The sequence below is a fragment of the Cryptomeria japonica genome, chromosome 8 (genome assembly GCF_030272615.1).
Source record: "Cryptomeria japonica chromosome 8, Sugi_1.0, whole genome shotgun sequence".
NCBI classification, from domain to species: domain Eukaryota; kingdom Viridiplantae; phylum Streptophyta; class Pinopsida; order Cupressales; family Cupressaceae; genus Cryptomeria; species Cryptomeria japonica.
In genome coordinates, this window is record NC_081412.1 from 576,342,947 (window position 1) to 576,368,147 (window position 25,201).

The window sequence follows — 25,201 nt, forward strand, 5'->3', positions numbered from 1 at the left end:
AAGCCACCTCATGGGAAAACAAAATACAACAATTTTCATCTCCTCACCTTATGCCCCCCAAAGGCATAAAAGCCATATTCCCTCCCCTTATGACCCCCAAATGCATACACAAGGCTATGCAACAAGGGTCATAAAGGCCACCCTTGAGATCACTCTCCATAAGGAGAGCCTCTCACCCAAGGCTGTCATACTTCTTCCACCCCAAGACCATCCTACTCTCCCAAGAGTAGGAGGCCTTGGAAACTCCCAAAACAAGAACACATAAACAAGGAACTTGGAAATGAAAACTCACATTTTTCTCCTACAATAATTTACATATACACCTCTTTTCATGCAAGCATTTCTTTCTTTCAAAAACTACATAAACAACATAAACAAAAGGAAGTAAAACCAACCTTAATCTGCCAATAGGTATGTTAGACTTAGTTGGGGATGAGCTGCCCAAATCCACACAAACTTTCCACCAACACTTCACCAAAATTCTATCCTACAACTAAATTTCAAAAATTGCATAATCTCCAACAATGGAGAGTGGGTGATTACTCACTAAGTCCCTAATCCTTGCCTAAGAAGGCCTCTCACACACTTCCCAACCCCTTGGGTGAGGTGAGAGTTCCCATTGGTTGCTCTTCCCAACCTCTTACATATTACTAAAACTGGAAAGGGAAAAGGTGAGAGAGAATGGGGAAGAGAGTTTGACATCAAAAGGGAAGGTTGTCTATCCTAGGAGGAACCTTCTAAGTTGAATTTTCGCTCACCTTGGGAAAACCACTTTTTAAGGTGACTAAACAGTCACATGGGAGTAGTCACATGTTTCAAAATACCCCTAACCCATAGGTATACCCTTTGGACCTTTGGAAAAGCCCTAAAACTGACCCTAGGAGTCCATTTGACCCCTTAGAAACCCAGCTGAAGTTAACCTACGGGTCAAACCTGAGTTGACCACTCCCAAGACTCCCTACCCAAGGCAAATTTGGGACCACACTCTTTTGTTTGAATGGCTTTGGTAGAAACAAAACTCCCTCCAAGAGACAATTCAAAATCAATGACACTAATCAGCACATGTGTCAAGTGACACAATAAAATACAATATAAAAATCACACATGGAATTTGTCTCTTGTAAGATTACACATATACATAAAAATCAATTTTAGCACTCAAGCATCATTCACTTCACAAATAAAATACATTACAAACAGGGTGTTGCCTCTCCAAATAGACAACCCCTGGCTTAACAAACGTACATTGGTCTAGGTTTGGTTCTCCATATTTATTCCATGGTCACATGGATAATTTTCCTATGTATCTCAATTAATAGATTAGTAATTCCAAATAATCACAATTATACATAATTAATTACATAGATTTCATTGCACATCAAACACTCATACAGTTGACAATAATAATTCAATATCCCATTCATTCAAATTTGATTCCTCATAAGCAATTATCATAATTCTCAAAATTGAACCATTCATTAAATAAGCATCATTTTCCTATCATTAAAATGAAAAGTCCTGCAATTCCAATAATGACATTCACCATTTCAAAGTAATTCTATTCTAGCAACATATAAAGTTTCATAATGATAATGCATAAAATGAAGCATCAATATACGTCAATGTGATCCAAATCATGAAATCATATAGGTTCTAAATCCATAAAGCATAAAATAAAGCATCCATAATAGTCTCAATATGCAAATAACTAAAAATGTCAAGCTGAGTCGGGGTAGGGCCTCACATATATGCAGTATGTGTGAAGCAGATAGGAGAATGAAAAGGATCTAATCAAGCAGAGTAGTGTTATTCACCAGATCAACAAACCCTTGTTGTTCTCTAACAATTACAACACTCAAATCCCTTAACCGGGTAAGCTCTAATAGGCTTAGTGTTATCTAAATCCTATAACCAAGTGATCCATTAGCTTGGATTTCAAATCCTCTACTGAGGTTACTCCTAACAGGGTATTGCTTCTAACAGGGCTTTATAATCAATCCCTTAACCAGGTGGTCCCTAACAGGATTTGTTCTTAACATGACTTATTGTAAAGATTTAATAGGCTTGGCTCCTAATAGGGCAAACTTCAGAAGAGTTCAGAATACTTGTGGGTATTCATCCCCATCATGGTTTTTCCCATTTGGGTTTCCATGTCAAAATCATTGTGTCAAGTGGTGAATGTTTTTGTGGTTATGTTTGCTTTGGTTAATTTCCTTAACTACTAAATCCACTTAGATATGATATGATGACTGACTGTAATTTGAAATGTGCTTTTACTTTTGTCAATAAATTATTTGGATGTTTTGGTCAAAAGGTTTGAGATTTTCAGAGTTGTTTTACTATTATTTTGATATGATAGTCAAATGGTATACTTGATAGTGATATTGTAATTTATAGTTTAGTGTTTGAACCAGCTAGTTCTGAGTTTGTCTTGAGAGGTTGTTTTTGAGTTCGGTGAAAGTTTAGTCAGTTTTCTATCTACTGATTCACTCCCCCCCTCTTAGTAGTTGTCTGTATCCTTATTGATTCATCATACCATCAGCCCTCATGAGATCTGGAAGAAGCTGGAAAATTTGTATGAAGGTGACAACCATGTGAAAGTTGCTAAGTTGTAGAGCTTCAAAGGAAAGTATGAGATGTTGAAGATGGGCGAAGATGAGAATGTTAATGGATTAAGGATGACTCACATAGATAACTTGCCTAATTTACCTATATCTAAATTTCTCTTTTACATCTTAGAAAATCTCCATATCTGCTTTCCTCTTTGATTACTACATATTCAAGTGGCTCTTCAATAACCTACTAAATTGTGTTGTACCCTCTTCAGTAACTATGAAACGTTAGTTTACATTTGATGAAAGTACCTCTTACATGACTATTCTCTAAGTGAACTTTTTTGAACTACCTCTTTAGTTGCACATTTTAAATTTTACCACACACACACACATATCAATGTTAAATGAATGTGAAAATTATAAATCATTCAAAACAAAAATATAAAATATTTTATGTGTACATGTGCATGTGCATGCATGTTGAATTATGTATGAATGTGAAAACTAAATTATATCATGTACATGTGTGCACATATAAACTTGAAAATAAATTTGTCGAAAGTATTTTATTTCCATATAAATATGTACACACACACACACACAAGCAATCAACCACAAAAGCATAACACCAGAATTTTTACATGGAAACCCAAATTGGAATAACCACGGTGGGATTTGAACCCACAATATTATTCTATGGATAGTAGCAAAACAATATTACAAAATGGGGAATGCACAAGCATTCGGGAACACTACCTAGAGCTCACTGCTCAAATACAATAAGGGCTACAACCCCAGAAGGCTCACTGCCTTACTGATTAATCACAATAATGAATTACAACAAATGAAATCCAAAATAACATCTACAATGTCTGGATGTGTTCTAGTTAAGTGCCACATACATTGACTACATCACCTCTATTGTTCTTCTTTGTTTTGACCTACTAATGTAATGTGTAGTCATATGTCAGCTTGACTGGATCACGAAAACAATGATAAAATGACGTCTCTATGTTGGCGCAAGCATCTCATAAATGATTCATAGCTCCACAATCAACGGAAAGCTTTCAGACAAAAACTACTCTGTTCATCTTGAAATATCGGTTAACTGGCTACCGATTGACATCCTTTTCCAAAAATCAAGATCTGTGATTACCATATGGGAATCTTAAGAAGAGTTTCCACCAATGAAAACCCTAAACCAATAATCAACCATCAAAATCCATAAGATGACTGTCAATTGCCAATAATCTGCCCCTTTGGCATTGATGGCGACACTTGTGAAAAATGGCTAAGGGTTGAAAAATCTATATACCAGATCAAAAGAATTTCTAAGGATCCCCCTTAGATAAATAATTCTTAAACCTATAATTACGCTCTTCTATTGTAAAATTTTCACCTTTTCTCTCCCTCTTTGAAAACAATGCCAAAGATGGGGTTCTGTCCAAAATTCATATACATAAATACCTGCCGGAGTCTTTACAAATACTTGAAGATGTAGAAAAAATGGTCTTCAAAAATCCTAGGTGAGTGTCCCACCCACTCTTCAAGTTATCCAAAACTGTAATGAATGCACTAAATACAATTGCATGAATCTCCACATCTTTTAGATCAGATGAAATAGGTTGGGCCATTGCCTTCATACAGTCTACCTCATTGCTCAACATGGTGTCCAATCGGGGGGAAACCAATTTTTGGAGTTCACCAACTCTCCTCAAAATTTTGTCCTTATCCATATTAAGGATCGACATTTGATCATTGAGAGCTATTATTTTCCCTTCAACATTGCTAATCAGAGCTACGCTAGGATCAAAAGACTATGAAATACCAACAAGTTTACCCCGACAAACAATTATTTTCTTGTCTATATCTACAGTGAATTTGGGCAAAATTAGACAAGATTTATATAATATACCACCTTTTGTCAATGCATCTAAAATAACCTATGGACCTTTATTCAGTCTAACTCTATCATCTTCAATCATTTCCAAAATGTCTACATTCTTACCTACTTAAATCTATCTAATACTTTCTTAGTAGTAGACTTTTCTAAAGAATCAAAACTGGTATTTACACTATTAATTAGTTGTAACAATTTATTGGAGGGGCTAGCATTAGGACCCAACTGTACACCTGGAGCCACCTTCTACAAACATTAACTAACATCAAAATAAGCTTTTTATCTTTTGACTCTGATTTGGCCAGATCCTAACTTTCTTGAGCTTGAACAACTGCTGCAAGCATCAGCTTCTTGGCAAGAGACATTTGTCCAAGGTTTAAGGGACCATCTAGATTGATAGAGATTTGAGGTGGGGTCCTAATGACCAGGGGTGTCAATTGCTAGATCAACCACTCCTTTACCCTTGTCTACCTCAACATCCTTTACCTATTCTTTCTTAGGTTCCTTTTCCACAATTCCATCCCCTTTATTTTGTGCACCGGTGTTGGCACCTTGTGCAGTATCATCTTTTTGAATCTTGGGGATTGTAGAACTATCTACCACCAGAGGATTATCACCGGTCTCATTATCAAGGGTTGTGTTACCTTGGTCTTTCAAATGTCCTTTAGTCCGAGTTTCATCCTTCTGATCATCATAAACACTTTCTTTTACTTCCAACTGAGAGGTCTTGATTGCATCTTTGTATAAGGGATCGTTCACCATTATTTTTCTTCATATATCTTCAGTTTCTTTTCTTACCTCTTCCACCTTCCCAATCATCAATCTGTTCACCCTGTTTTTGCTTCTGAATTCATTTTTATTGGCTTCCTCAATGAGATTTTTGGCTTCATCTTGAGAGATACAAGTGCAAACATTAATCAACTCTCTTTCTTTCATTTATTTACCTGTTTCATTAGCTATTAGCCTCCTTGCATCAATAATGTTGTACAGATCCTTAGTGATGCTCTGCTCCAACTCAATCAAAGATTTACTAAAATTGTGCAAGTATAAAACAACAAATTCTTCAACCTTTCTCTGATCTCGCTCATCTAGATGTTCATAATAAGCTTCAAGATTCTTCAAGTTTCCATCAATAATTATTTCATCTATTAATTGGTCTATTAACAATGGGGGATCAATTATATATTTACCGTGCAAATCACTTGACTCAAGATCTTTGTCAAGTTGAGTTCTAACTTGTCTTCCTCTCTTGGGTATTCTGGTAGGGGTAGGTTCAGATTTATCTTTCTTACTTTGATGGGCTCTACTAGACTGCGGCTTCCTCACCACTCTTACAAATTCACCTTTCTTCTTAGCCATGCCTGCCTTTTCATCAGAGACTATCTTAGAGGCCATCGAAGACACAAGAACATAGGTCCACTTTGGCTTCTCCTTTTTCTTAAAAATTCCCTTATTGGATGGGCTCTGTCTTGCTGGTAAACAGATTTGTCTTTCTTTATTTGTTTAATCTTTAAGCACTGTGGGTTACAGGAAGACAGACAAACTTTCTACCAAATAGTTAGAAAATCATTATATTGATTAACCTCTGAATCAAGGTACAACTCCCTCTAGTAAATATTTGTTCAACTCCAAATTACATAAAATCAATAGAATGCTTTTCACCATAAAGCACTTAAAGGCAATTGCATACACCAATCAATATAAAATGAATGCAAGCACTAATCTATATATAACTTTTATATAAAGCCGACAAACTTCATACGAACACTAAAACAAAATGAAAAGCTCATAAAGATGAAATTCGCCAATAGTTTTCTGCACATATAGAAAGTATAATAGCCCCTTCTTTGAAATAGATTTACACATAAATCAAATTTCAAATAACAAACACACAGATTTGAAACCGAAAATAGCTATTAACAGGATTTTGCATTCATCGATGGTAATTCACTTTCTAAATACACAAAATGTTTTTTAGCCAATCTTAAAGATAGTCTTTTCAAAAACTTAGTGAACCTGTTCAAAGTCTTTATAAAACATATTTATAGGTCACCAGACCCAATAGTTCTTTTTTACCAAAGTAAAATTAACTCGTAAGAGTTAATAGAAAGCAACCCTAACTGTATAACCGAAACTAAGGAAAATAACTAGACTCACTGGCGAACAACTGCCAGCAGTACTAGTCATGCTGTCTACTTAGTGCCGGTGTGATTGCTTGGGTTGGTATCTTGAACAGACACCATCACCGCCTTCGCAGTGCTCCACTCTCGATGCACTTTTGAAAACTCCTAGATTATAGTTATGTGCAGCAAACTTATATGAATTACCCTTTGCTTCCAGAGCTCCTTCTTTCTCTTTACCATCTGCACTTTATCTCTGTGGGAATCCAGGTGACCGAGACAAATGGTGAGCATGGACTCCACTTTAGAGATCCTTGTAAAGTCTTCCACGAACAAAGATTTCTCCATCTTGATTTGTCTGATGTGGTTGTCGAACTGGTTAATCATCTCTGTAGTGTCTTCCAGAGTTTCACTATCCTCTTTAAGTAACTGATAATCCACATAGTGTAAGTCCTTCTGCATGGTTGCCCTCAAGGCCGTTAATTCGCCACGCAGAATGGCCGCCTCATTATAACCCTGTTCAATAATCTGGTTGCACCACTCAATACTCTCCTTACAAATGAACATTACATCTTCATTTAGTCCTGACACTTGATTTTCAGCAAGAAAGTTCATTAGACCATAACGTTGAATATCATGCATCTGCTTTGAAATCACAACCCACTTAGATTTCTCCTTCTGCCATGAGACCAAGTCAGAGTCCAATGCTTTGGTGACCTCATTGGCATCTTTGAAAATTTGGACCAAATCCGTTATATAATTAGTTGCCTACTGCATGATCGAGGTGAGCCATTATGAGAAAACCTCAGCAATCATCTTGTTTCACTGAACTTCATCCAAGAATTTTTGATTGCTAGGTGATTTTGGGCTAAATGGACCTGAATGTTGGTACAAAGGCAACGGGCTATTTTGCAAAGCGTGAATATACTGGGCCATTTACATTATAATTTGTTTCAACTTAGCCTTGTCTCTCTCATCCTTCCAAGTACGAGAGATAATTTGTTTAGTGGAAGTCTCCAGATGCTTCACATCCATGGCTCTGGTTCTGACCTCCAAATCAATTCATTCAATAGCGTAATCTGCTTCTGAAGCCGTAGAAGCATCTTTGTTGGACTCGAGTCTAGCAATGTCTATAGTCCAATGCCTCGTGCTCTCGTCAAAATCAATCATAGCCTCTATTTTTAACTTTTGGGGCTTTGTTGACCTTCCCAAACATTTACTAACAGCGTCCTCCATTGATACTGAAATCGGAACCACATTCCTTTTCTTGGAGATTGAATCATTTAACCATTTTGGTGCTAGAGTTAGTTCTTTTGAAGGCATGGATGTAAATCCTGTTGAGGATGGTGGTGTGGCATGGTCTATATGAGATTGGATTTCGAGTGTCCCTCAGTCCTGGAAAACAGTATCTATGTCAATTGAAACCTTGTCTACTTCGGAAACAGGGGATGTCATCTTGTACAATGTTTCCTCTGTGTCCAAATCTAGAATGAGATGAGAAGCTGTTGGATGGAAACTCTTCTTGGACCTTGACCTGGTCACTTGACGAGCAATAGAAAGATCAACCCCAATGTCAAGTTTCTCTTCTTTGATCCTTGCCTGTCCTTTTCTTGCATCAGAAACGGGAATGTTAGTCAAAATAGAAGTTTTACTTGCGGTAATCCTCTTTCCACTTTTGCTTCTTGAATTGGTCGCTCGTGTCGGATGAAATCGGCAACCCCTAAGCCAATTTTACGTCCTGTGGATTACACTGAAAGTGCGTGTCTGAATAGTATCCCCCATCTTCTTGCTCCAATCCACTTCTAAAAGAGGTTCATCATGGACCTGCTTCATAAACTCTGAGTCAAGTATGTCTTCATCATCGGTGGTGACACCCAAGGTATCCATGGGAAATTTCATGTCATGAATTTTCTTCAAAGTTAATTTGGACCAATTCCTTCTCCATACTTCAAATTCATCCTGGCAACCCTCCTAATAATCCTCCAACTGAGGAGCATGCTGATAAGGTACCATCTTCTTCACATACTGAGCAATGAAAACCTTATTGTCAAAGTTATCCCTTTTCACAAAGGTCTTCAAATGAAACCTTTTAAATTCCAGTTCAAGATTCAGTGCATCAGAGACTGACCTATAGCTATAATGGCCTAAATCAATGGGAAAAATCCCACTTGTGTCAGAGTCCTCACCATAATCTTTTGCAACATAAGCAAGCTGTCTAGAAACTTCGATCAAAATGTAGGAGTCTGAAACGTATCTAGGTAGTCTAAAGGGTTCACCTTTAAATCCTCCAACTCTTAGGTAAGTGAAGTGGCTAAACTGTATAAAGAAACTGCCATATATGTTAACAAGCTCAACTGCCTCTGCATACATTCTTCTATGCAAATTACCCTGTAATTCAAAGGTCAGCATTCCAATGAAAACATCATTCCAATGGAGATAATCATCAATGTGCCCTTTCAAAGTCAGATTAGGATGATACACATAAATTCTCATACCTTGAACCCATTTTACATGAGACAACCTAGACAATTCTCTCACATAGGAAAGCATATATAACAGATAGGATGATATATAAAAATTAGGCATTCCCAGATAATTACTTAGACCTTCATGTAACCTTTCTGCAATGACAATTCCCCAATCGATGAACCGACTTTTATCTAGAGTGACTTGGATGAAGAAATACATCCAGTCCTCCTAGTAAAAAGAGTGGGAATTACCCTTTACCCTACTTAACAATATTACCAAGTCTCGGATTGTAGGAATTAAATGTTCACGGGTTAGAGGTCTTGGCAGCCTCAAGCCCCCTTTTTGGAATCTTAAGAGCCAATTCCATGCAATAACAGTTCTATAATAGTACTTTTTCTAAGAGAAAATTCCATAGGATTTACCAATGGTCCAATCTTCATAGGGTTCCCAGTGTGGAATACCCATGGCTGCCATTACTATCTGTCTATCAATAGACAACAAGACTTCACCATCATTTTTTCTTATACATATATTACCCTTGTCATAATGATTCATACATTCTAAGACTAACTCAGGGCAAGGAGTAGTTGTGGGAAAGGCTGCAGCTTCTAATAATCTACTTTGAGCTACATCTCTCATCATGGGGTCTGCGGTTGAACTCTTTACTCTCTCCAGAAAGACATCTAAATCTAGCTGAACCAATGTTGTATCACCTAACTCTTGTAAAGAGCTTACAAGGGGAGATGAGCTCATCAATTTGGGAAAAATAGGCCTCATGTTTAGTTCGTGGTTTTCCCCAATTAATCCCAAGCAAAGAAGGAAAGTGGAAACAAAAACAAGAAGCTAACAGAATAAGCAGATCTTTAAAAGAAATTGCAGCAATTTAGAAAGTTGTTGAACATACCTTCCTCTGTCCTATGTAAACCTCTATCGCAGCCTACTTCTCTCGCTCTGAAAACTCCTTTTCAAAATCTTCTCAAGAAAATAATAATTCTGCCGAGACAACTACTCAGTTTTAAAGTTGAGAAAATCTTACCCATCATTACTAAAGCTGCCTTCATTACTCCTCGTTCGTGTGACCTTACTCTGAAATGATTGCGCTGAAGCATGTTTTAAATATTAAGTCACTTCACTTCTGACACAACGGATCCTCACACATACTTGCCATAAATTTCATCTTTCAAATCATTGGAGAAAGAATATTCCTACCCTCGACGGCCGTTTATCATGTTCTAAAAGTCCGTGTCGTCACCATGTGGCAAGTCACATGTCTTCCAAGAAACCTATACATAAAACTCTGAGCCTTGTGAAACCATTGCAACACAACAGTAACATGACAAATCTTGAACCTTAAACCTTGAACCAAAAGGGTTCAAGGTCAAGGTTCAAAGAATGCAAAATGCCAACAAGAACTAGTAAAGCTAAAAATCGTGTGGGAGGAAAAACATTCAAAACAATGCCCGTTGAACTTTGAACCTTGAATCAAAAAGGTTCAAGTTCAAGTTCAAGGTTCAAGTTCAAAGCAGTGGAACTTAACAAGGACCGAATTACATGAGCAAAAATTTAAGAAAATTTCTTGACCAATGAATTAGATAAGCATTACTTCAAACAAGGACGCATATGGAATGGAAATTTTATATGGGTCCAACATGTCCCAAAGAAGGTGTAACCAAAATAGGGGCAAACTTGGTCTTCTTTCATTTAGCCTTGGAATCAATTAGGTCGGCCTTAGGCTTCTTGGACTCCTCCTTAGCTCCCAGCTGTGCATGTTTTTCTCTAGCCTACTTCACCTCCTCCTGGGTGAATCTCATCTACACATCTACTTCCTTAGACATCTTTGAAACTTCTTTCTTCCTAGTAGGGGCTGTGAACTATCTTTGCAATTCTAGGTCTTTCTCCTTGAATGTGCCAAACCTTTCTTCCTTTTAATCAACCAACTGACTCAATAAATGTTGAGCATATACATCTATGGTAGAAACATCAACTTCATAACCCATAGGAAGAACCCATATAATCCTTGGCTCAACTGCTTCCATTAATCATCGATCCTTATCAACCATGAAGCATATTGTTTCCTCATATTTCTCCACTATCTCCTTCGGGATTCTTTCTCTACTCTTTATTGTGGCTTGGAAAGTTTTGAAATAACCCCATCAAGTAGACATCCTCATTGTGGCATCACCAATCCCCATAATCCCTTCCTGGATTTTCTTAGCAACCAGCCTATCATAGACCCATTGGACCTTTCCTTGAACACCGGGGATTTTATTCATGAAGTAGAAATCCAAATAGATGATAAGGGTGCCAAATTTAAAGGTGTGCTTCTTGTCTTATTTAATTTTCTTCAAATTACTTAGCAACTCATTTAGTAGGATAGTACACAAGTCATACCTTATGTCTTCAACATCAAATAGTCATAGTATATAGTAGTACCAGAGACAAAGTTTTGTTGGCTTGACTAGTAAAGCTTATATCAACAACCATTGATTCAAACATGACGTCATGCTCCAGAATGTCATTTATGGTCATCACTCTACTGTCAAACTGGGAACTAGTGGCGACAATCACAATGTTGTTTGATATTTTCCTCAGGCTAGGAACTTCACTGGATGAGCTCAGACAAGTCACAACCTAGATTTCTTTCTTGGTAATCTTGTGAGGCTTATCCAACCACATAATGGTGCAGAGGCACTTAAGCACACAAGCATACCAAGAGGTCAAAAGTCATAATATGAGCAATTTTATATATTTGGATCAATCATAATGTATGAAGGTTATTTGAGTCCACTAAATCATAATATGTAAGGCTAAATGAGCCATTTTTTCCAAAGATATCATATTTGGTCCATCTTGAAGTGTTAAAAGTGTCCATGTAAGGGTTAGAGTCATTTATGTCAAAAATGTAAAAATTGTAAAAATTGTAAAGTTGCAGCATTGCCAAAAAGTGCAACAAAAGTGTAAAAATTAAATCCATTGGTCATGAGGTGGTTATATTAGTTAGGAAGGAGTTTTAAATGTTTTATAAAACCATGTCTGGTCAAAATCAAGAGCGTAGATCAGTTTGGAGGGGATTTGACAAAGATTATCCATCAAACCCTCAAATTGTCATAAGGTTTTAAGGAATCTGTGGCTGTCATAGATCCATGGAGGATCACATTTGGTGTAATTTGTATATGTATATGTTATTGAATGATATATTAATGAAATATCTTTCAGATGAATCCTTTCTTATGCATTTTTGTGGAGTATTTGGCAAGATATGTTTGTTTTTACAAAAATTGTCAAAACCCTGCCAAGGATTACCCATTTTGGAAAATCCTTATAACGTTTGATTTAACAATTGGCTCGGTCTAAAAATTTGAGAGAAGTTTTTTGAACTAGTAATAGAGAGTTTAAACAGAGATATTTTCTTTATGATAAATATTTAAAAATTTATTGATGACTGTTTGCTACAAGTCATGGTGAAAAGCAGATTGGTGAAGGCAGAACCAATTCGATTGCAACATTTGGTGTGGTAACATGAGGAATAATAATGAAGAAAGGATATATGTGTTGGAAAGGTCTCTGAATCCTATTTCCATTGTTTTTTGTCTCACTTAATTTCATTAAGAATTGAATAATTTGTGATTATTTTTGTGAAAAACAGTTTTTAAACCCTCATTTACAAAGGTGTGTGCAAGGGTTTGATCATATTCCAAATTTTAACCATGGGAAAAATATAAATCTTAGTTATTATAAGAGTAGATTCAAGGGTATTTCATATGGATTTGATTTCATATGAAATGGGTTTGTATTTTGGGAGATATTTGATGCCCTAGGCGGATTGTACATGCACAATTCTTGTTTTTCTGTAATAGTCAAAATGGTCTCGGTGTAGAGACCATAACTCTTAACTCCACCATTGGATTTTTCTAAATGTTTGATATTTTTTAGTAATCTGATTTATCTACATCTCCACCAGAGAGATTTCAAAAATGTTATCTGGTTTGAAAGATGTGAATAACATAATACAGGGTATCAAAACTATCACAACTAGGACAGATTTGGAAGGTGATTGGAAGCATGGATTGGATGGACTCATGATTGATTGGTATGATTTTGTAAGGATATGGTAAAAATTTTGTGATTACTTAAAGGCTATTTATTTAATGTTTAAGTTTATGGAATGTAAAGGTTGTAAGTATCTTTGATAAGATCGAGGAACCTATCATATATGTTATTGATTCAATGATAAGGTGTGTTGTTACATGAGAAATGCCTCTAAAATGTTGTTCAGATGATTGGATAAACATGATCCTTGATGGTTGGTTGGTTTTCCATTATTCTCTGCATCACATAAACTCATCATGAATTCTGCTGAGTACGAATCAAATCGATTCTTTCTCATCAAAAGTCAAAAAATGCATGAACTGAGAAAAACCATTGGTTTGCAAATCCTGATATTATGGCTTGAGATTTCCCAAGCTATTTGTCAAATGTTTGTTGTACAAGTTCAACATGTATGCACTCCTGAGCTCATGAAGATCATAGTGGATATATGCCTTAATGTCCTCATTATGAAGAACATCATAGGGTATAGAGGAAAATGCTCCTTTGGGATCATCCTCAATAGATTTAAAAGGATGTTTCTTAAAAACAGGTCAAGCTCTATCCTTAATATCCACAACCAGTGGGGTAGAATTTCTAGAAGCTAAATCCATTTCAAAATTAGGGTTTGTGGAAATTGATAGCCTAAAACAGATAAATACCTCAATTCACAATCGGGCGTTGGAATTGTCTTTAGGATTGTTGTAATTGCTGTTAAGATCACCAAATCACTTCGCTCTTCTACTCTGCACTATTCTCTTAATCACATTGTGATGAATGAAGCTTTGAAATTCCCTTTTAATGTTTAAAAACCTAATTCTTCATTGTAATAAATGTTGCAATTGGTTACCTTGATTTTCATGGAGTCACTTACCGGAGCATCAAATATTCACTGAAAATTTTGCACAACATCTGCAAATACAATTTAAGCTTTTTGCAACCTTCCAAAATTAATTGCAAATCACCGAAGAGGGGGTTCTTAGAATTTGCATGAAAAATTCCCCCTAAGGCATAAAGCCCTAGTTACTGGATGAAGATCATGCACCAGATTCAGATGCAGATCCATTGTATGCTTTGGATTCATCTTTTCTGACCCACATCTCCTCATGCTTGTCTTTGATCTCTTCTACCTTTGCCTTTCCCTTCTCATCTGATTTGTTCTTGTCTACCGGAGCACTATTCTTGCTTCTGCAATATTTTACAATGTGACTGATTTTATTGCATGCACAACAAACAACATTCTACATCGGTCTAAAGTTTATCTGATTTGGTCTCATCCTGCACTAGTTAGAGATATGCACAAACATCCCACAATCATAGCATCTCTTGTTTTGGAAATTATTTATTACTACTCTACGCATATTTGACTTGTGACCAAAATTATTGCATATGAATCACTGACCGGTAACGGTAGAAACATTATTCATATTGTTCATTCCATTATTCATCCTACTTTTGCATTGATTCACCATATGACCAAATTTATTGCAAGTAAAGCATCTACCATTAAATTTATGACCGGAGGATTCTTGCTCTTCTTCTGGTTAGGTTTTGTATTGTTTTGTCCAGATCCAGAGGATTCTCCTTTCTCAAATCCAAGTCCTCACATGTCCTTTCCATGTCTCTGACTTTCTAGCATCTCATTGAGCCTTGCTAAGCTAGCATTGAATTTGTCCTTGTATTCATTTGTAGTAGCAAGTTCATTTCTTAGGGAAACTATTTGTCTTCAAGTTCGTGACCATTATTCCTTGACTGTGTCAGCTTAAGCTTCAACTGGTCATTCTCATAAGTAAGCCTAAAACATTCATTTGCTCTGTCCTTCAATGCTTGTGCTATATTCTCTTCATTCTTCTTCTGGTCCTTAATCTCCTTAGTTAGCCTCATCACAATGGATTGCATCACATTCTTCAAGGCATCATTCTCTCTCTCTCTCTCAAGCTTGTCACATTCATCAACTTTTCCCTGATTTTCCCTAATTTGATCTTCTTTCTCCTTCAGCTTGTCCATCAATTCCTTCCTCTTGTCTCTTGAAGTGTTCACTTGATCCTTCAAGTCATTAATAAAATCATCAACAACATTCAAGTTTCTTTTCAAGGAACTGATCTCATTTCTCGCTACATCAAGATCCTCAAGTGCCACACTGAGCTGTCTCTGAAAACCAGAATCCATTGATTCAATCTCTCAGACCTTCCTCAAGTGGTTAGGCTTTCTTATAGAATCTATGCTCTTATACCAATTGTTGGAATTTAAGATCACTGAGAGGAGGGGTCGAATCAGTGATCTACTAGTTAGCAAATTTTATAATCTGACTTTAAAGCACCAGAAGCATAAACATGAAACTAAAATGAAGGAACATAAAGCAATCAACCACAAAAGCATAACACTAGAATTTTTATGTGGAAATCCAAATGGGAAAAACCATGGTGGGATTTGAACCCATAATATTATTCCACTATGGCCATTAGCAAAACAATGTTACAATATGGGGAATGCACAAGCATTCAGGGACACTACCTAAAGTTCACTGCTCAAATACAATGAGAGCTACAACCCCGAAAGGCTCACCGCCTTACTGATTAATTACAATGATGAATTACAACAAATGAACTCCAAAATAACATCTACAATGCCTGGATGAGTTCCGGTTAAGTGACAAATACATTGACTACATCACCTCTGTTCTTCTTCTCTATTCTGCCCTATTCTTTGTCTTAGTCAGCTACCGAATCAAGAATGCGCACGTGAAACTACTCTACAAAGGATTCTCGATCACCACTTTCTCGCATACAACCATACCATACATAAAAAGATCTTCCACGCCAGACTTATATATCTACAATCACAAAATAGATCATACAGCCATACCATACATCAAAAAGATCTTCCACACCAGACTTATATATCTACAATCACAAAATAGATCATTTATTAAGTCGGCCTGCTAATGTAACATGTAGTCATATACCGGCTTGACCAGATCACCAAACATAAATGTGGATCACCAAAACAATGATAAAGTGATGTTTCTATGTCGGCTCAAGCATCCCATACACGATTCATAGCTCCACAATCATCTAAAAGTTTCCAGACCAAAAATGCTTTGTTCATCCTGAATTACTGGTTAACTGGCTATTGGTTGACATCCTCTTTGGAAAATCAAGATCCATGATTACTGGATGGGAATCTCAATAAGAGTTGCCATCAGTGACAACCCTAAACCAATAATCAACCATCATAAGCCATCGGATGAGTGTCAATTGCGAACATAGTTGTAATCCCATAAATCACAAACCAAAATAAATTGTCCAAATCTAAAAATGAAATTACGATAAACAACTAGGCATTGTAGAAGAAATTACTTATTCCACTTCTATGTCACGTGACTCTTGGCTTCCTTTATTTACATGCCAGTCTTGCTAGTCTACTCCAAATAAATATCTCTATTAATTTTCTCATATTTCTAGAAAAACCATGTACCCTTTGTTCCTCCAAGTCATCCTCTCTTTTATTGTGCATTTATTCAACTTGTAGGGGAAGAGAACTAGTAGTTGAGCATGTATGAATTATTGTGAGGGTAGTCGATACTTTTTTCTCCCAAAACAGTACAAATAAAAACTATTATTTGAAACATAAAATATCAATTTTTGTGTGTTTATATATTAATAATTATAATACATTGCACTAGTACTTGTGACTTTAAAGTTGTTATTATTATGAAATGTACCATTAGTTATAAAAAGAAACCAACAATATGATGCCACATCAACAATGCAAGTATAGGAACCTCTTTTGCATGCCTATTGGTCTCACTTTGTTTTTTGGCTGTTTTGGACAACTTGGCAAAAATCATGTTTATGTGGCACTATACTTGATGATGTGGTAAGCTGCTGCAAAAAATTGGTAGTGATTTGAAATTTCCACATAGGATTTTGAGAAGCACAAAGTTAAGGTGTACAACTACTGGGTCCTCTCCCCTATATCATGCCTGCCTTTTCTTACACGCCAACTCTCACAAGTCTACTCAACTCTATCTTCTTGTGTTTCCAGGAAAAAGTGTGTGCACCATCCTATCAAACATCTCTTCTTTATAGTTGCCCTTTCGTCACTTGTCGATTCACCAAAACATTCATGATGTTGATGAAAAAGTTAGTTTTGTTGGCTGGTATTCCCCTGTTTCTTCTCTGCTTCTACTACGGATGTGTCAACAAAGAATGACAAGCTCTTCTCCACCTTGGAGCTCCCTTAGAGGACTCTTCTTATATCTTTCCCTATCCATGGTTGAAGGGAACAACTTGTTGCCTTAGGTACAATGTATATGTATGCCATCTATAAGGGATATTAAAATAGGAAAAAAATAAGTTGATTTACATTTTCTTTTTTGGTGGGAACTAAACCCCCTAATTTTTAGCATTTTTCAGCAATAAAAAAATTGACTTCAAAGCTTAAAAAAATATCAATTATTGGCAAAAAAATTTCAAAAAATAGTAGACTTAAACTTCATCAAATTTTACACATTTCATCAATTTACATCATCTTCAAATTATAAATACAAATGCCACCTTTATGGTGACGAAATTGAACATTGATTGTTGTGTTAACCTTTTCCTTTGTAAAAGTGTGACACGGGTTTGTAATTTTACTCTCTTAAAAACTCCCAAGTTCCAAAAATCCAAGGGAAGGCCAGGGTGACAAATCCATGTTGGAGCCACAACACCTAAATCCTTCCATGGGTCAAGAGTTGGCTTCCATTTGCACAAGGAAAGGAAGTTGTTACTTCGATAAGCCCAGGGCCCATCCATCAAGATCCAGGCCAGATCCTCTTGATTAATAAAACTGAAAAGGAAAAGTCCATGTGACACAACATTAATGAAAACATTACCTTTCATTTTCCACTTAGTGGCGATCCACTTTCTTACCTGGTCCAAAGAAGGGAGAAAAGCAAGGAACATACCAACTAGAGAAAGGGTCAGCTCTACGATCATCGAGTTCAACAACACATCAAGTATCTCCACTTGATGTTCATTGACCACACATTCCGCCTTGGATACAGGAATGCCAGACACTTTCCCCATCTTATCAGGGCTTCCACCAAGGACCTTGTCCACGAATGTGGAAGGTTCCACATCTGCTAAAACATAGTCAAAGCAGTATTGAGGAGGAGGGCACCGGAAAGATTCCACCACCAAAGGGTCCAAAGAAGGCAAAGGATAAGCATGAGAGTCATTATTTCAAGTCCCTAGAGGCTGGGAAGCCCTGAAGAGGGGCCCCCTTTGCAACATTCATCGTAGTCAGCACCAAGGTAGGCGGGAAGCTCAGTTCAAAAACTGATGTCTATATTTTTGTTGATTATATTTTAAGATTTGGTTTAAAGTTATTTAATCTTTAATTTAGAATTATTTAATTTTATGAATATTGTTTACTTTTATTTTATAATTAAAGTTAGATCTTATATTATTTATGAAGATATGACTGATACGTAGGAGATAAGCCAATCAGAGATCGAATCTCTGCTTTTTTTGTTTTTTCTAAATAAAACAGCTTTCTTGTTGGTTTTTGTTTTTGATAATCAACAATCTTATATTGCTAAGATAGGATAGAATAAGTTCTATAGTTTTAGTTATAAAGTAGATTTTTAGTTTTATTGTTTTAAGTTTTTGTTTTTCCTATTCTTAGGAAAATGATTGTCTATAAGGTAATTACTCTTATTGTAATTTGGTGTTAGAGATTTTCTATTATCAATATTATCAGTTCTGAAAATAATTGTGTTCTTCTCTTTTAGTTCTGTTTTTTCTGTGTGTTGTAATTTTTTAATCTTTCAATTTATACTATATTATATTATATATAACATAATATAATATTGGACTTTAGCTTATAGCTCAGACGATTGATAAAACTATATCAAGACTTTAGATTCTTCTCATGTAAATCACCTATATCATTTTCTTCCGTGTGTTCAGTCATCACTTCTTAGAGTGAATGCTTAAATCCAAAGGGGTTGCGAATGAATGTGGCCCCTTTATGGTATCCCCATCACATGTAGTTTGTATGGTAAAATGGTGTTTTCCATGGTAAGGTGTATGCTCTTTTTTTTTCAATATATGATCATTGTCAAAACTTAACGTATGATAGCAAATAGCTGAACTACAGCCTTTAAATAGAGTAGTTCTATCTATTTTCTTGTTAGAGAGAGCTTACTAATTATGGCCAACTCCTTCAGAGTGTCAGGAACTACTCAGAAATTTAGATCCATTACAGGGGAGTGCATCTGGATTGTACAACTCAGCTCTATTATCTAAAAGAGAGAAATAAACAGTAGGATACAGGCATACAAATGTCATATGACAAATGCATATGCACAATAAATATAAAAAACTCTGAAATAGAATTAAAGATGTGCACGTTGAATAAAAATGTGTAATAAGATGCATAGGTAGGGGAGAGGGTCTTATATATGCTTACCCCAACTTCATGCTTCTCAAAATCTTATGTGGACATTTTAAAATATTTTCAATTTTATACAGCAGCTCATTTGTCAAGTTCCTTATTTAAAAATTTAGTTTCAAGTCCATATGGTCAAATCTGATGCTACATCAGCATGCATCTTTGTGAAGATGTCCAAATGGTCTCAAGTTGTGATAAGATCCATAGGTGTACACTAAGTCATATTTACTTGTGTGCTGATGTGGCATCACATGATTGGTTATTTTTTGAATTTTAGAGATACTTTTTTGAGATAAACATTTGACATATTTTTAATGCACTACTATTGATCTCATTTTATCTAAGTACCCTATCACCTACTGATCTTCACCCCTATATTCAGTAATAAATAGACATCCATGTACAAAACCCCTTAAATAAGCATACATCCTCTATGTGGATCAAAATGTGGATTAAAGAAATATTGAAATATTGAGAACTTAGGTAACACAAACAGCATACTTATAATAGAGAGGAGAGTCTGTCCTGTTATCTGTCGAGTTGCTTACTTGTAGACATTAATGAGCGCATAGTGTGCAGTGCGTAATAGATGAATTCTCAAAGGAGGATTTTTTCAAAATTTGGAAGGGAAAGAGAGAGGAAGATAGCAATGGTTTTAATGATCCCACATTTGAGAGAAGGTCAAAAGAAGGGAGAAGAGGGACTAGAAGATCGAGGAGAGGGTTACATTTTAAGCATACTTCCCTCCCTTCAATTCTTAAAAGTTACTTCCGTCTCTTCAATTCTTTTTGTTGTACTCAACATTTGATCTCTATGGCAATTCAGTCAGTTTTAAATCATATACATTAAGTAAGTAATATATTAAATTTAGAAATATATTAAATTTAGAAGATGTTAGTCAATTTTCAATTTAGAAAGTGTTAGTGAATTTGAAATCTTTATCTATCTGATCTTGCCTTCGCCTTGTTAGTTTTATTCAAAACATATTTGTTTGTGATTTTCCATTGATCGACCAAACTATGGTGCTTGGGTCCTTTCTGGAAGCACCGTGAAGTCAAAAACTTTCCAGGCTTATGCTAGAGTTGTTAGTGTCTTCCTAAGATCTAGCATGTTTTGCAGGTCGAGACTTAAGATACTTTTATATGTAACATATAAACATAGATGTTGCTTCATGGATCACATGGTTCATTGTTCATCGTAACCCATCCTATACTGCAAATCACTCTTTTTCTCACCTAAATTACATGAAGTGAGATTGTGAGAGCATAGGAGTATTGATATTTATTAGATGTTTTTTTGTTCGTCTCTGGCTATATATAGGTGGAGATTAATGTTTTGAAAGTAACAGTAATCTTATCTTATCTCGTGCATGACTGTAAAATATAAACTTATGCCAAGGTTCGTTATTTTCTATTTAAATTATCGATTAAAAAAGTGATTTTTTTGACTTGTCATTGTACATTGCATATTTTCCTGGGGTTTCATTTTCTTGGGAAATCTTTAAAAAGAATAAATGCAATAGAGAAGATGGTGAAGAAACCATTGTAAATAGAAAAGATGGTGTATTTTCTCGTTATGCAACCATCACATGAATTTTAGTTTACTCTTATTCTCAACTGTACAACAATACTTTAATAGAAAAGTTTCTATTTTTTTTTGGTGCTGTGGTTACCTGAATTGCAGCATTATGCTCTCAGTTAACTGTTTTAGCCATAACAAAATTATTTTAGTAAAATTTGTAGGTTTTGTTTTTGGCTATAATGATGCTATGCTATATCAGTGATTATAATCTGCTCAAGCAGTGTAAGTATGTTTCTCAGTGTTTTATCCAGTTCCAAAAATATCTTATTGTTATTTTATCCAGTGGCTATAATCTGCTCAAGCAGTGTAATGAGACATACATTATATATATATAGTTATTTTAATTGTTGCAAGTTGTTATATTATGTCATGTGCAAGGTTGAGAATACACTATTTGAATTAAAGTTCCAAAAATATCTTATTGTTATTTTATCCAGTGGCTATAATCTGCTCAAGCAGTGTAATGAGACATACATTATATATATATAGTTATTTTAATTGTTGCAAGTTGTTATATTATGTCATGTGCAAGGTTGAGAATACACTATTTGAATTAAAGGCTTATTGTAACAATTGTAGCTTGACCTTGACATTATCTCTAGTTCTTGTTATTTTTTCCATGTCTTATAATGATTTTACCTGTAATCAAGCAAGTCAAAAACAAAGTAAGAACTTAAAGACTAGTAAATATAATACATGCAAACCTTTCATAAAGTGCTAATAACTCTTCTCTTGATAAAAGTAAGCCTATGTGTCTATTGTTTATCTAGATAGCATCTACCTACTTAAATCAAGATCTACGTTCTTGAAAGGTGATGGCTTTGATCTCAATTTATAGGCCTTGAAGGAAATTGATGAATGACTGGGATTCAATCTTAGATGAAAGAAATGGATGAATGACTGGGATTCAATCTTAGATGAAGGGTTTATCCCATCAAAGTTGGAGTGGATGAGGATAAGTTGTAGCTAGTATTAGTCAAATAGCTCATTTATTGATTTAATGAATCTATTTATTTATTCTTCTTAAAAAGTTAATTAATTTGATTTACCATGATTTATTAAATTCATTATGGATAATAGAATATTTTGTTATTTTGAATATTTGTAAAAAATGATTTATTTAAATTAATTAAATAATAAAGATAATTTAATCAATATTATTTTGATAAAGTATATTAAGAATTAATATATGGATTAGTTTTCAATCAAAAGATGAACTATTTTAATGAACGGGTGTTGTTAGGCATTGAAATGGGGTGACAATATGATAGTTAATGTTAGTGATATTTTAGCATCTACATTTTTTTCTATTTGAAATGGTGTTCTAACTACAAGAAGTTTTCAAAGGAAGTAGACATTTACAATTTGTTGGTTTTTCCGACTAATTGCCTGATTATCTCTATAGAATAAACATTTCTAATGCTCAACTCTCTCAAATTAGTGGCAAATGAATAAGAGACAATAATCTTCTTCTCTTCCACGCTCTAGGTTCTGTGATACGTGAGATTTTAGTGTCTACAATTTTCCATCTTTGAAATGGTGATGTGACCGTAAGAAGTTTTCAAAGAAAGTAGATATATACATTTTTTTGGTTTTTCTAACTGATTGCTTGATTATCTCTATAGAGTAGCCATTTCTAATATTTCTAATGCTCAATACTCTCAAAGGATAAATTGTACTAGTGCTTGATAAAGATAGATCCAAAAAAAGGGCGTCTGCTACAATTGAACTTACAAATTCTCAATGACATACATGGTTCTTCATATCCCATTTTAAGCATTTAATCTATTAATTAAATAGACATAAATAAATAAGACATACAATTTAATGAACTTGCATGGATAAACTCATAAACCCTTGAACTCTTTATTTATAACCTGAGTGCATGCATCAAGGAGATAATTGCAAAAGACACATGTTGTAAGCATTATTCATATTAACAAACCTAAATTGAAAACATGCCATATAGATATTTTTTATTTACAAGAAAAATTCTCTTTTGCAACTTAAAATAATGACCATTCAATTAAAAACACCAACCCAAAAATAGAATTTCAAAATCACCTTTTACAATATTACAAGTCCCTTATACAGGAAAAGTATAACATGTCAACCTAAACCCAACTTACATGACTCATGTATATCTTTTCAATATCATGCTAACTTTTCATTTATAAAACAGTTGCTTGGGGACTTGTGTCCATTACAAGATATTATCCTCCTTTCCAAAAAAATTCTTTTGATCAATGTAATTGTTGAAAAAGATCAATATTGATGATGACACTACCACAAGTTAAAACTATCACACCAAAAGAGATTTGCTAAAATTAGGTCATTTGTTGATTTGGATATTTGATTCTCGAAAAATAATGACTGATTGAAATGCCAATATGCCCTAATCATTATACTTCTCTATTTGATTCTTCTATCAATTACGTCATCAATTGTTAAACAATTTCTAATGACATCTTCATACAAAATCTCATGAATAAATGGGATCCTCTTAATGCTAAATTTAACTTGATTAATAAATCATTTAAGATTATAATCCTTGTAGATTCCAACCACATTTCTATAAGACTAGAGAATTGAATAAGTTTGATCCAATCCATCCTTGTTTGTGGAAGTGAAGTCAGAAAAAGTTATAGAAATAGGGAAGAAAGACCCCTTCTTTTGACCTCCTAAACAAGTAACAAGAACATATGACACAACAGAAAGTGCCATTTATCATTTACCTTCTTATCACTTCCCTAATGGATACCAATTTTTTGTGCATATTCTTTGCAATGTCTGCAGCCTAATCATATTCACTGCTGTGCCATATACATGAGGTGAATGGGGATTTTTATTTTACCATCTTCTCTCAATACCTGACACAAAGTGTGATATTTGTTAATGAAGTAGTCCTCAAATAGATCAATACTTGGAGGCTCTACTTCTTTGTGGGGAATTAGAGATCGATACTTGAAGTTCAACTCCATTAGAAATCATTGGGTTAAGGAGACAATTTCACCAGAAATAAATATATATAATTTTGAAACCAGAACGTCGCTTTGGCCGAGTGGTTAAGGCGTGTGCCTGCTAAGTACATGGGGTTTCCCCGCGAGAGTTCGAATCTCTCAGGCGACGTTGCGATACAGTCTATTTGTAACGTGTTTTATACAATATGTGAATTTTGTGTCGGTAAGTCTGCATCTGATTTTTGTTTATTTTAATGCAGCACAGTTACGTTCATCCTATTTTGCACTTCGAATTTGCAATCCCTCATCATTGCTTTTGTTTTCTCCAACTTGTATTCCTTTTGTATGTATTTGGCTGGACTTGAACACGTGTGATTCCTTGCTAGTCGAACAAACTGTGGTCTTTCTGAAGAGAATGTGCGCTTAGGAAGAACATTCTAAGCTTAACGATTGAGTTGTCACTATATATCTTGCCAAGACTGTAGGGTTTTGGTTTTGGTATGCATTCCTCATCAGAGCAGACCAAGGATGATCTCCAATCTCTAAATGGTATTAGAGTTAGAGCTTTATGTCAATATGGTGAAGAAAGTTGTCTAAAACTTCTATCGATCAATATTTTTTATTTTCACATATGTAGCGTTCTATCAAGTGAGCTTGAGTGAATGATAAATAGAAAGGAGAGCTCATTTGGAGAAGGGAGACGTAGCTTTTTCAAATTATGAGAAGAGAGTATAGTTTAAGTATAAAGAAGCTATATTGAAAAGAAATACACATCTATTAGTTTGCAAATATCACGTGTGAGCTTTTTTAGAAATCTCAGATAAATCTCTTGTTTAACATGAGTAGATTTGTGTATGTCAAATAATTATACATCTCTTCTTTACTATGCATGACATTTGGTTGTCATTAGAATTAATATTATGGATGCATGATATTTGGTTGCTATTAGAATTAGTATTATGGATACAAATTAGTCATGTTTCTAAATAATAGTAAATAGATTAGTGTACGATAAGGAAGCTACTTATCATTGAATGAGCATAGTGGCTAGGGTTTACATAGACCTGATGCAATACAATATCTTTAGTA

The 25,201-nt window shown here is 35.0% G+C and overlaps 1 non-coding gene across 1 annotated transcript; it reads left to right on the forward strand.

Moving 5' to 3' along the window:
• The first annotated feature begins 24,199 nt into the window (after positions 1-24,199).
• On the forward strand, positions 24,200-24,281 carry TRNAS-GCU (transfer RNA serine (anticodon GCU)). Its single transcript has one exon. It is a non-coding gene; the product is annotated as a tRNA-Ser (tRNA).
• Positions 24,282-25,201: the final 920 nt, after the last annotated feature.